Genomic DNA, 14094 nt, shown 5'->3' with positions numbered 1-14094 from the left:
AGGCGCAGTGCCTGGCGGTGGGATGGGTCTGCGTCCTCAAAAGGGGAGGCTTTCTGTCACAGAAAAATACTCAATTTTAAAGGGACATAGTTTAGCTAGTCACCCTTGGATATCTGAACATTGAGATTAAACTGTAAAACTGTCATAAAAGGAAGCATGAAGATTAATAGATAAAATTCTTTAGCAGTTTAATTTTGTAGAATTCAAAATATAAGAAAATGAATTTCCTGGCCTCTTGCCAAAGCAGATATAAATAAGGAGCAATCGAGACTCTAATTTCCTGAGGATCTTAATAAAGAGAAATATTTATGGTTAAAAATTACCTCTGAAATTATGCTGCAAAGAATAGATAGTTTATGACTTCAGAGAACAAAAAGAAACTTGCAAATACTTGATGTTGGCAGATCAATTAAGTGGTAATACATGCTACATTATAATTTTAATCACCATGAAATTAAAATATGATAATGAGTGTTAACATGACTTTATCCTTTCAAACTATGATTTAATTTATGGAACTTTTCTTGACTACTTCCTTATTTCCTTGGTTATTTTTTCTTATTCAGTGTGCTACTTTACGCACTTTCCAATGCATATTATTCAAGACAGCCACCAATTAATGAGTTCTTCTTCCCTTATCAATTAAGGATCTTGTAGGCTATTCTTGCTCATTTTAATCTAGTTCTTTCTGCATCCCTGCATAAAATTCATGGAGAATGAAAATAACCCTTCTTCTTTTAAAGCTCTTTTTGTTTTTCAAGGTGTTTAGTTTTTCCAGGGATACACAGTTAACCCAAACGTGAGATTGCGCTCTTCAAAGGCAGCCTTCCTCTAACATATTTGGGGAAAGGGGAGGAGTTTGTTTTAGGCATCCATGTAGCAGCTATATGGACCTGGCGCGCTTCTCCTCTCCCATCTCTGTTGGTGTTCCGGGTCCTTTCCATGCTATGAAGCCTCCATCCCACACTGGCCTCGGCGGATGGATGGTGTTGCAAGGACCGCTTTTCCCTTTACTGCTCAAACCTCTAATTCCCAACACCTCACTTTCAAAGCTTCAAGCTGGGACATCCAAAAGTTATCTCAATAAAGGAGAGGGAAATGTTTAATAGTACACCAAAAGTGACTCAGGTTGTCTACGGGAAATGAACAACAAAAAAGGATAAACTCTTCACAGAAGATCCCACTATGTCTCTCCAAGGCATCGGTTTACTCCTTGCATCTTGATGTTAGCCCTCCTCTCTGCCCCTCCAGATTACCCCTCTTCTTCTTCTGTCCCCTGCATGTAAAACTGCACCCCTCCTCCACAGTGAGGGAAAGCTCACTCCCTACCCATAGCTGTTGGTCTAACCCTAGAAGCCATTTATTCCACCCAATCAGGCAATTCCAGGGTCTCCATAACCCCATTTCCCAAAGGCAGATTTTTTTTAGAATCTGCTTTATTCAGCCAAAAACATCATGAAGGGGGCAGGGTGGGTTAAGAGTGGGGTGCTGAAGCAAGACAGTCTTGGGTAGGTTTCTGCACTGAAACCAACATAATTTCCTGTCCCAGCAGTAAACAATGCTGCGACCAGGCACGCTTTCCTATGCCTGATAAACAATACCGAGAGTAAGCAAACACAACTGAGTTGCTTGCTCCAGGAAACACCAACTCCTGCAAGGGAGGCTGTGAGCCAACTAAACAGTTAAATTATCAAAACTAAGAGCATGCTCATCAAAACTCACTTCAAAACCCTAACCTCACTGCACTCACCAATCTAAAGCTATTCTGCCAGAAACTCTACCTAAGTCAATCCTAATGACTTCCTTGCCTTGCAAGATTTGTCCCTGTCCAGGTCCTTGTTACGTGCTTCAGCAACTCCGTGTCAGCTAGAGGATAAAGTGAAAACTTTTGTAAGGTAATCCTGGTTTATCTGTCCAGCCTCATCTCCGTCACTCCAACATTGAACTTTATTCCAGAACCCTGACGAATTTGTAACCACCCTCAACACACACGTGCATACCAAGATGTTTCACGTCTCTGTGCCTTCATTCATTTCTCTCATTTTGCATACCATCCTCCTCTCTCCCTTGTTGCCTTGAGTAAGTTCTCCTCAACTTTCACTAGTCTGAGGCCTCTCTTCAGGAAGCCTTTGCTGAACCTCAGGCAACATTAGGTGGCCACCCTTTCTCTTTTCTCAGAGCCCCTGTGGTCTTACAACATTGCATTGGGCTGGTCCTGGCCTCTCAGCACAGCTCCACGAGAACAGAAACTGTCATATGAGACCTGAAGATCTCCATACCCAGGAGTTCCAGATACATGGGAATGCTCAATTGGTGTGTGGTGAACTGAACTGGACTGGATTTCGCCATCGTGGTACTGGTGAATATTTTTCTCAGTTTACTGTTTGTCTTTCCTTTAGGTTGTGTGAGTTTTTGACATATAGTAGTTTTTATTTTTTATAGAGTCAGATTGATCTTTGTGTGATTTCTTTTATTGATTTTGGGCTTAAAAAGTGACGGACTGGTTTTTAAGAGCCTCTCCATGACTTGGCTGAGAAATTCTGCAACCTCATCCTGCTGTCTGAGATCAAGAAAGCAGCATAAGGCCCAGGAACAAGGAAGACATCTCACCCATTGATTAGAAATTCATGGCTCTCTTCCTTTCCTTCTCAGTGAGAGGTGGTATATGGGCCAAAGGCACAAGTTATATTTTGCATTTTAGCTCTTGTAATTTTCATCAATATGTGAAGACAGCTATCTTCAAGCTAAACAATTCCATTTGGTTTTAGGCCCCAGAAGACAATCTATACCTGAATGCTTTCAGGTAAAAGGAAAACAACATTTGCTGTTTTACTCTTTTCTTACTTTATTTTCTAAATAAGCATAACACACCACAGCAATTTACTCATCAGGCTTCACTCACCTGGCTCTCTGCTTCACTCTTAGTTTTTCTCCATCTGAAATGTCTGCCCATCCTCCAAGGGCCAGCTCAAATGTTATAGCCTTGATCGGCTCCTCTCTGATGAGCTCCTTCTTCTTCTAAACCCCTCTTTCCCCATTTTGTAGGTACATGCTTGTGTAGAACACACTAAAATGTAAGCAACACAAGGGCACGACAGATGTCTTATTCACTCATTTATTCATTTGCTGTTCAGACATTAACGAAGCATAGCAGGTGGCCTGCTCAGCACAGGAGAAACAGTAGTGAACCAGATAGGGGCCAGTTCTGCCCTCGTGGAACTTGCTTTCCAGCAGGGAAGACAGCCACCTAACAACTAGTTGCGCATTTGATTACACGCTTGGAAAGTGGCACAAGGGAAGAATGTAGGAGGCTAAGTGAATGTGTGACAGAGGAGTGAGTTAAGGGGAGGTCAAGGGATCACTCGTCTGGGAAGCGATGTTTTAAGTTGGTATCTGAAGGTTGAGTAGGTGTTAGTTAGGTAACGTGGAGGAGGAGAGCAGGGCATGCCAGGCAAAGGGGTAGCATATGCAAAGTCCCTGAGGCATATCACCATGTGGCTGCCTGTGGACACCACCTTGCTTATAGAGAGTACCCAACACACGTGATAAATAAAAAATAGTAATATTTTTAAAAATATTAAATAAACAAAGTGATATTATTGGTGTAATGATATTTCTTTCCAAGGTTCTAATATGTTCAACTCTCCAAAGTAGAAGCATCAAGAGCAAAATTAAGAGCTGTCACTTTACTGGTGAGGCAGAATATGATAGTGATTAAGAACATGACTCTGGAGTCAGACAGGGCTTAGATCTCATCTCTATCGTTTATACCAGGCATGTCACCCTGGGCAAACTACTTAACTGCTCTGTGCCTTACTTTCTTCGTCTGCTAAATAGAATAATAATAAAACAATGATAATAAATAGTACCCATCCCATAGAGCACCATAGGCATTAAATGAGATAACACATGTGAGGAGCTAAGAACACTCAGTAATAAGTCAGTACTCATCATTTAGTGAAACCAAGACATCATCTGTAAATCTTCTCAATGTCACTACCTAAATTAATATTTATTTGTGTTTGAATTAACAGTACTAACAGTGACCAGGAAAAGGGAAAGTACAATTTTTCTTTTTTGCCTTTTGCCTAAGGAATTTCCCTTGTGAGCACGTCTATATATAGCATCATCAGTGGAAAGTAGAGCAAAGAACAAGATTTCCAAGTGATAACATTATATTTCCGTCTCAGTCATAATTACATGCCTTCATACCTACTCTCATGAATTCTAAGCATCATTTCTCCTCTGTTTTCACTTTTAAATACCTGTAGCTTTTGGAATCCTTTTGGCAATCTTCTACAACTTTTCAAACTGGGGCAGCTTGCTTAGAATCCTGACTTCTTTCCATCAACCATTTGCTTGTTTTGCAAAATGTCATTAAAACAAAAGATGCCGTGAGTATACCCCAACATCAAGATTTTACGTCTCTGAGACAAGATCGTGAGAAGGGAAGTGACTTGAAAATGATTAATAGACTTGATATTTAGACTTTCCAGCCTTGGTTTCCAGCTTTTCACCTTGCATTTAATTTTGAGAAAGACCAGGCTGTAGCTGCAGCTTCATCTTACAGCTCGCGTCTCTGCGTTGGACTGACCAGTCCACCAGACTTTCATCACGCCCAATAGACCTAGAGAGGAGGCACAATTAAAAAGAAGCATTTGAGGATCAGCTGAACTGGAGTAGAAGAAGGATTGTTAATTAATTTTTCCCCATCTCACCTCGAACAATGACAGGCAGTTGGCTTTCTATCCCCACCCCAGTCAGCCTTGGTGAGGATGCCGGTGGCCAAGGCTGCACGAATCGGCGTATGAGCAGAACAGGAAATCTAGTAAGCTGGCCAGACTTAATGCTGCTGAGCTTCTGATTTGGAGACATCATTATATTGACTTTTTTCTTTTTTTTTGAGGAAGATTAGCCCTGAGCTAACTACTGCCAATCCTCCTCTTTTTGCTGAGGAAGACTGGCCCTGAGCTAACATCCGTGCCCATCTTCCTCTACTTTATACTTGGGATGCCTACCACAGCATGGCTTGCCAAGCGGTGCCGTGTCCGCACCCAGGATCCGAACCGGCGAACTCTGGGCTGCGGAGAAGCAGAACGTGCCAACTTAACCGCTGCACCAGGCCGGCCCCTTTGACTTTTTTTTAAATAGTTTTATTGATTGAGATATAATTCATATACCATCAATTCACTCCTTTAAAGTGTACAATTTAATGGTTTTTAATATATTCACAGAGTTGTGCAACCTCATCATGATCAACTTTAAAACATTTGTATTACCCCAAAAGAAACCCCATAACCTTCGGTTATCACCCCCCCCCCCCCCCCCCCCACCCCAACTACTCTCATCCTCCTAGCCGTAGGTAGTGATTAATCTACTTTCTATCTCTATAGATTTTTCTATTCTAGACATTTCATATTAAAAGAATTTTATAATATGTGGTCTTCCATGACTGGTTCTTTCATTTAGCATAATGTTCTCAAGGTTCATCCAGGTTGTAGCATCTATCAGTGACGCAGAGCAATGGGCTTGCTCTGCTTGCTGTGATCTGAGCCAATTAATCACAATGAGTTAGAGATCAAGAAAGGAAGTTTAATTAGATTAGCCGGCTAATCGGAAGATGGGTGACTAACAACTCAAAAACCCATCTTCAAGGATTATAGAATCTTGAGGTAGTTATATAGGGAAAATCGGCAGTAAGAAGGGGGTTTCCTTCGGGCATGACAGACTCCAGGGTCTTTTATTGTTCCATTCTTCTGTCAGCTGTGATGGATACCTTGTAGGTGTGTTTCCCACCTGTGGTCAGCCTGTTCCTGGAGAGAAACTCAGAACAAAGTTTTAATTTATCAAGCTATTGGGGAGTACATATGTAAGTGGGAGACCATAAATTAAGAGAGCATGTGAATTTTTTAGAGTACATGCAGAGCAGCGAGTTGTCACACAGCAGAGGAGCTGGGGCCATTTAGCGAAACAAGATGGCTTCACTTTTGCTCACTTCTATCAATATTTCATTCCTTTTTATGCCTAAATAATATTCCATTGTTATAGATATAACACATTTTGTTTATCCATTCATCTGTTGGTAGACAGTTGGGTTGTTCCCACCTTCTGGCTAATGTGAATAATGCTGCTATCAACGATCATGTACAAGTGTTTGTAGCGGCATATGTTTTCATTTCTCTTGGGTACCTACCTAGGAGTTGAATTACTGGGTCAAATTTTCTTGGTGTTTTAACTCAAATACAAACACCAAATTAAACTAAATGACAGCATTTTGTAAATAATGAAGCACTTATAAAAAATAAGGCTTAGTGATAACTGTCTTCTAGAATATTCAATCTCCTAATTTATTCCAGAAATGTTGAATCAGTTTCTATTATGTACTTTGCTCTGTGCTATGTACTGGGGATAAAGATTCAAATAGGACTAAAGTGAGGCCCCTAACTCAGAGGGACTTAGTGTTTATAAAAATAACTAACATGTATTAGATCCTTACTCTATGTCACGCATGATGCTAAATGTTTTCTGTATGTTAAATTCTTGACTACTACTGCCACCCTATGAGGTCAGTACTATTATTATCCTCATTTTATAGAGAAATTGAGTAACCTGCCCAAGGTCATGCAGCTGGTAAGTGGCCAAGCTGGGTGGTCTTTGTCACTTGATCACTCTCCCAGGCTGCTTCTCTAGCAAGAGTATCGTGCAAGAGTTGAGGGTGTCACCTAAAGTTAGACATCCGAGGATGAATGCTGCCTCCCCCACTCACCATGTGATCTTGGGCAAAAAAATCACACGTTCCAAACCTCAAATGCCTAATCTGTAAAGAGGGGCTGATCCAAGTGTTCACAGAGTTGCTATAGGCATTAAATGAAATAAACATATATCAAGTACTTGACCTGCAGTAGTAACCAACAAATATTAGCTGTTATTATTATCTCTAATAGACTCTATATACAAAATTACAAGGGCATATGATCTATAAGGGCTGCCAAATGTTGCAATCTGTCTCTGCTGGAAAGGAAAAACGTCAGGTTCAGCTGCAGAGAAGCTAAACCTGTAGGCCTCCTTTTACCCAAATTCTATGCATTGATATGGAAGTCTTAAAAGCTGGCTTCTATTTATCTCTTCTCATTCCGTCTTCAGCACTGCTGGGGAGCTTAATGCAGGGTGGTGATTTGTATTCCATAAGTGTCTCCTGTCTCATCAAGGAAGGGGCCCATCCAGGCTTGGTTTTGGGTGGGTTTGGAATCTGACACCCAGGAGATGGGGGTAGCAGCAAAGGAATCAACCCAAGCATCCATAGGGGTCAGACAGGCAAGATCCATTCCTCTGCAGGCTCCTGCAAGGAGGGGAAAAGGCAATATGGTCATGCAAGAGAAGATATCATGGAGATGTGTGATGCATTTAAACATGAATGCATTCTGTCCTCAGTAACTTGGAGAAGTTGCTGTTGCATTGGGGTCAGCCTGACATGGCACTAGTGAGGCTCAGGGTGCGGTGTGACTTGTCACACTAAGTACACTTGTCTCCCATGGCAACGGGTTACTGGGCAGCAGGAGACAGCAGGGCTGGGAAAGCATTCAGGGGAAGGGTCAACAGGGAGCCCTTCTTTGCATATTTATCTGGCCCTGGATTTGGCTGATGGTTTCAGAATGTGTTCAGTGGTCATCAGCATTCCCTGCTGTTCTTGGGGATGAGGTTGTTCCGGAGGGAGGAAGAATCAAGATTGGCTTCCTGGTACTTGTTACAGGAAAGTCAGACACCCAGGGAACCCAACCATGGAGAAGGCAAAGTCCAAATGAGTTTATGAATACGCACATTTAAATACACTTTGACTCTGCTGGGGCTCCCTCATACTCACATAGTCAGTGCTTAATAAATATTTATTCCCTGTCTCTCTACAATCCCTAAACAGCTTCTCTTAGAGATCTGTGTGTATTGTAGGGGAGGAAGACATTTCCTCTTCCCAAATGGGGGTTCGTCTGGCCGGAGAACGAATTAAATTCACATGAGACAGAATAGCAAGAGAAAATTAAACAAAGCTTTATGAGGAACCATGGCCCGGGGACTTTCTTCCCGAAGGAAGAAAGGGCACTGAAGAAGTGGGGTGCACAGAGTGGTTATATACCCCCAAATGGGGTGTTTCACATGTGATTGAAATGTCCCTCCCACAATAGTCACAAGATTGCCCTGTCGGCACAGTGCTTGATGGACACAGCAGGTAGTGGTCGGCTATGTCGGTGGGCGTAGCAGGAGGCTAGGCGATTGTCTGGAGCTGGGCGGTCACAGGTGAGCGCAGCAATCAGTTCCTAGCCTAAGGAAAGATGCTTAATCCTTAAGAAATGCCAGCGTTGGGAGGGGGAGGGAAGTCAGTTATAGGAGGTTACCAGACTAGCACAATAAAATGCAGATTTTAAGTCCTTGCCTTTGGTATTGATTAAGAGTTTCTAGAGAGAAGGTCATCTCCTTTCTTCTTCCTGGTACAGCGAGGGAGGCACCCCCTACAGATAGAGATTTACCCTACAAATGCAAAGGTGTCCCAACAAAGGGCAAGTTCCATTCCTGAGAGCCTCCTTCCCTGTCCCAGTTTATCAAAAGCAATCAGCCTCAAATAATCCTGATGCCAAAGAGACATATCTTGGGGTGGCCAATTCTAGGTCCCCACAGTATCATAACTACTTGCTCACAACTATCTCTGCCCACCGGCTTGTGGATTCGAGGGGGAGGGTGGACTGTGTATTATTCTCTTCATACTCCCAAGGACCAGCACAGTATCTGGACCATGGTATGTGCTGAAGAAATGCGACTGGATAGAATATTACGGGTGTATAGCCTTTTGGCTGGAATTCTGTTATTTAATTATCATATCAAACCTGTGCTGGTTTTATTATTACTGTTTTAACAGATGAAGAAACTTAGGTTCAGAAAGGTTAAGCAATCTGACCAAGGTCATGTGTTCGTGGAGCTGGAATTAGATTTCAAGCTGAACGTCTGATGGGTGATTAAGACTCACATAAAAATCAATCAGCCTATTACCACATTAAGACACTAACTAGAATGATTGAAAGAAAATGCCTGAAGCTTCCAGGAAGTGCAATATCATCAAAGAGCTTACATTAATTGCCTTCTGGTCCATGGCACCAAGCTAAGAGCTGTAATAGGTAATACACACAGATGGCATGGTTCTCCAGTGGATTTTTAAAAATAAAAAACTGTACGTAAAATATAATTATGTATAAGAGGAAGATTAGCACCACCATGAACTTGAATCAACCTAAATATGGTCCAGACAGATGAGAGCTCCCCAAGAACAAGGAAGGGGTCATCCCAGTGCCCTGCACAGGCCAGACACAAAGCTGGTACTCAAGAAGAGCTGCTGAGACGGATTCCATTTTAAGGTATAAAGGCTATATAACCATCGAGTCTGAAATATAAAATGTCAATCAATAGGATTGGCATTGAAATGAAGGCATCCTTCCTAGCTGGCTTCCCCACTTCTGCATCAGGACTCCTCTGCAGGACTTGTAGGGTGTTCACGTCACTGGGCTTGAGATGAAAGCCATGAAAAGTCATCTTAACTGGCAAGTCCTCGGGATGAGCATTGCAGCTCTGGCCACAGGCACAGGATGGGGGTGTCCGTGGACAATAGGGGTGAAAGAGTAGTTTATCACAGCATTATCACTATCTCTTCCCCTCTACCGGAAGTGGGCTGAGAGCACAGAGAAAGCACCAGACAAGTGAGCAGGAGATAGGGATGGAGGCAGATGCTGTCAACAGAGCTTGGGCGGTACCTCACAATCCAAGGAGCAGCAATGGGAGATTGATGCTGAGCCCCAGAACATGGGGCTGCATCTGGGCCAAGCGCTGCTGCAGGTGGGAGTGGCTGTGGGTACAAGGTGGGAGCAAGCGTGCTGGAGCGGAGTGTGGGACCAGGGCTGTGCAGAGGAGCACTGGCACAGAGGAGGCGAGGTGGGCTAGGAAGGGCATGCACGTTCAACAAGGTGTACTGTACTTGGGGTGGGCACTGTGGTGGGGGCAGGGTGCTAGGGAATATGGGAGAGTTGTACGGGAACAGACACAGAGTAAGCTCCAGGATTTCACAGTCCAGAGAGGAAGACAGACAGACAGAGCCGAAAGTGATTCTGTGTGACAAGTGGGAGAAATAAAGATGGACTAAAACATTACAATAATTTTTAAAAGGGCAGATGAAGATTACTGAAAGTTAGTTTGTGCCAATAGTCGGAGAGTTTGGGGTTCAAATTCTAACCCTGTCACTTACAAGAATGTGACCTGGCGTGAGTTATGTAGTCTTCTTTAATCTTCAGTTGCCTCATCTGTAAAATGGGTATAACACCTCCTTAATGAGGTTTTGTAAGGATTCCAATGAGGTGTAGGTAAAGCGTTAGCACGTGGTCCAGCATAGTAACCCTCACTGAGTATCAGCTGCTTTACAGCTTCTGCCACTCCAGCTCCTACTTTCCAGGTACAGCTGAGAGCTTTGGTCCATGCTATTTAATTTTTATATACATTCTGCTAGCCAGTTATTTTTATCCTGACTTAATAAGTGAAAAAAGTGAACGCTAACTATTTAAATAACATAGGGAGTACACAGCGGATCTAGGATACATCTCCAGGCACGTCCAGCTTCAGACCCTCCACTATTTGTTATCCTGTGCTTTGTTCTTATAAATATATGGTAGGTACCTATGGTAGCTGCCTAGGTTAGCACTTGGATAATAATAGCAATTATTTATTTAATAAATTGTATAAATAATGTAATTATTATATTCGTAGCAATTATTATATATTTATAGTTATTATTGTAGTAAATGTTAGGCACTAAAGTAAGTCCTTTTCATACACGACCTTATTTAATCTTTATAATAATCCTATGAATCAGGAACTATTGTTATCTTCATTTTGCAGATGAAGATAAGTGACAAGCCCAAGATTACAGATCTATCGAGTGGTGGAGTTGCGATTTGAATGGAGAAGGGTGGGAGGGAGGAGGTGGGAGTGGGGGGAGCTGGACTCCAGATTCTGTGTATTTTGTACTACAACTTGCTTAACTTTAGTGGAGGAGTTTTTCTATCACTTTCTCTAATTTTTCCTTTCTTCTCTTCCTCATCCTTCTTTTTCTCCTTTCTTCTCATTGGTGTCTCAAGGGCACTTCTCCTCCATTTTCATAATCAGGTTATAGTCACCCAAAAGGGAGCACAAATCTGGAAAAACAGCATTTAGCCTCACTAATAAGCAGAGAAATGCAAATTAAAATGAAAATGGCATTAACTTAGGCAAAACTTTTTAAAAGAGGAAACCCAAGTCCACAGGGAAGCAGATTCCATTTCCCGTGCTAATGTAAGTTGGCACAGCCCTTTTGGCAGGAGTTTGCAGTGGGTAGAAAGAGCCACCAAAGGACAATTCCATTTAACAGTCATTTACTCATTTAACACACAGCGATAGAGTGGCTTGGGAATTTATCATAACGCCATGATGGAAATTACTTTCTTCTCACGGGAATTCCACTTAAGAGGGGTTGCATGTTACTATTTACTCTTCCCCCAACCTTCTCTCAGTTTGCTATGTCTCCCCTGGGGCTAGCTGGGAGAGGCGAGCTCTGCTTCAGAGTCTCATTCGTTACCTCAGCCCCCAGGATACCGTGTCTACAGTGGGGACCCAGGTGGAGCCAGCGGCTACTTCGTCCACAATGGGTGCCGCTTAAGTGAAAGGTGGTCACTTCCTGATGTGGGCAGCCAGCCTAAGGCAACACCAGCTTCCTTATTATTATTATTTTTTGAATTGAGCTATAACTTTTAAAAATTATTATTTTTTCAACTTTATTGAGATTTAATTGACATATCACATTGTGTAAGTTTAAGATATATGGCACGTTGATTTGATACATTTACATATTGCAAAATGATTACCACTGCTTTCTTATTCACACACCTCCTAGCTCTCAGGGGTTGAACAGTATGACTTTGTCACAATGATTCGCGTTCCCTCCTCGCCTCTTGCTGACCTGCTGCCCATCACTCCTGCCTCAGGAATATTGGTTTCTCCTTAACATCCTACGTCTTTCGGAGTGTTGATTCTGGAGGCAGGGGCCACAGCACTCTGCCAACCATTTAGTTCCATAGACTCTTTCTTCATCACTCCAGCCCAGATCCACCCCTTCCCAATAGCCTGGAGGCCTGGGCAAATGAATCTGTGGTCATGACCTTTCCCTGTAACCTCCCTGGATCTGGTCACCTCCACTCTTGATGCCCTCCGGGTCTTGGGCAGCACATTTTAAAATCGGAGTACCGTTAGCTCTGACGGGGGCGGGGCAGGGGTCAGGGAGCCAGGCGCTAGGCATTCTCCGGCGCCCTCCATTGCCTGCTATTGATTTCTCCTGCCTTCGCCCTTCCGCTGCCCCGTAAAGAAGCCGAAGTAGTAAAGCTGTCAGGACATTTTCTAAAAGAAAGATGTGCTGAATGGAAATGCTGTAGTGCCTCTTAAACAAAGAGGGACAGGGTGGCTTTGTGGGAGCCTGCGGCCTTGCTGGGGGCTGTGAGTGGAGGATGGGTTAGGAGAGAGATCCGCACTGTCAAGGATGTGGCTGCTGATGTTCCTAGAGATGAGGGGGCACCATGGGCTAATTCTCTACCCCGGTAAGAAGCACAACTCACACTGGAGCTGCTGCGCCCCTTCGGTTTCCCACAGTGAGGCTGAACACTTAAACGTCAGGGAGTCCCACAGATCGATGGAACTCAAAGTCTCTCTCCCTCCTTGGATTTCATCCCTGGTCCAGGAAAGAGAGAAGGCTGGGAGACCTGGAGGTATTTTTCACCTACAGAATCTGTGCATCATGAGAAACACCATTGTCCACCTGCATCGGTTGCAGGATGCTGGAAAGATGCTTTGTTTACTAAGACAGTCTCAGATCAAGATCCATCTCTGCCACTTACTGGCTCTATGGTCTCAGGCAAGGTACATAAGCATTCTGAGCCTCAGCTCTTCGTACTTCAAAATGGGGTTGCTAATACCTCCTTGCAGGACTCTTGTAAATATTTTAGAAGTTGAATTCCATAAAAGAATCTAATGTCTTGCACATATGTGTTCAATAAATGCTTCCTTTGCCTCTTCTTTAATCCCCATTGCCTGGAGCCCTTAACTCAATCTCTGCTTGGCCTTTTATGTTTTAACAGGGGCTTATGAATCTGTTTTAGGGCTTGCTGTGTTCCTGTTTTAACAAAGCCCCTCTAGTGGCTAAAAAAGCTTTCTTGTACCAGAGTATAAGGCAGAATCCACAGTGATTAAAGCAGGAGACTGACAGCCATTAGTAACAATGAGCTCAGACAAGTGGTGTCATATAGTTGCCCATCTTCACAACAGCATGGTGTTTATAAAAGTGCGCACCATACTGCCCGGTCTAGAGTAAGCATACAATAAATGTGTGGCAGGAGCATCCTGGGATAGCCCTCAAAATTCTGACTCCCTGGGATGAATGTCCTGTATAACTCCCTCCCCCAGAGTGTGGGTGGTGCTTGCGAATGTGATGGCTTTTATGCTAGTAAGTTAAATGGCAAAGGTAAAGGGATTTTTCAGATGTAATTAAAGTCCCAAATTAGTTGATTCTGAGTTCATCATAAGAGACATTATCCTGAATGGGTCTGTCGCAACTAAATAAAGCATTCTTCTGCTGGCTTTGAAGAAGTAGGCACCACGAGTTCCAGGAAATAAATTCTACCAACAACCACAGGAACTTGTACAAGAACCCTGAGTCTCAGATAAAACCAAAGCCCTGGCTGACACCTTGATTGCAGCCTTGTGAGACCCTGAGCAGAGGACCCGGCTAAGCTGTGCCCAGACTCCTCACTCACGGAAACTGAGAGAGAAGCAACATTTTAAGCAGTAGCATTTGTGGTAATTTGTTAGGCAGCAATAGAAAACTAATATAAAGTTGTAGACATTTGAAAACATTGCCACTAATTTGAAATAATAGGACAGAATCATTCCAGATGGGATTGTCACCAAAGCACAGGAGAAGAGCCAAGTAGACCAAGATACCAGTTCTTCTGGAAAATGACTAACTGCTACCAAGCAGAATAA

This window comes from Equus quagga, chromosome 14 (assembly GCF_021613505.1).
Source record: "Equus quagga isolate Etosha38 chromosome 14, UCLA_HA_Equagga_1.0, whole genome shotgun sequence".
Taxonomy (NCBI): domain Eukaryota; kingdom Metazoa; phylum Chordata; class Mammalia; order Perissodactyla; family Equidae; genus Equus; species Equus quagga.
This window is presented reverse-complemented; position numbering follows the sequence as displayed.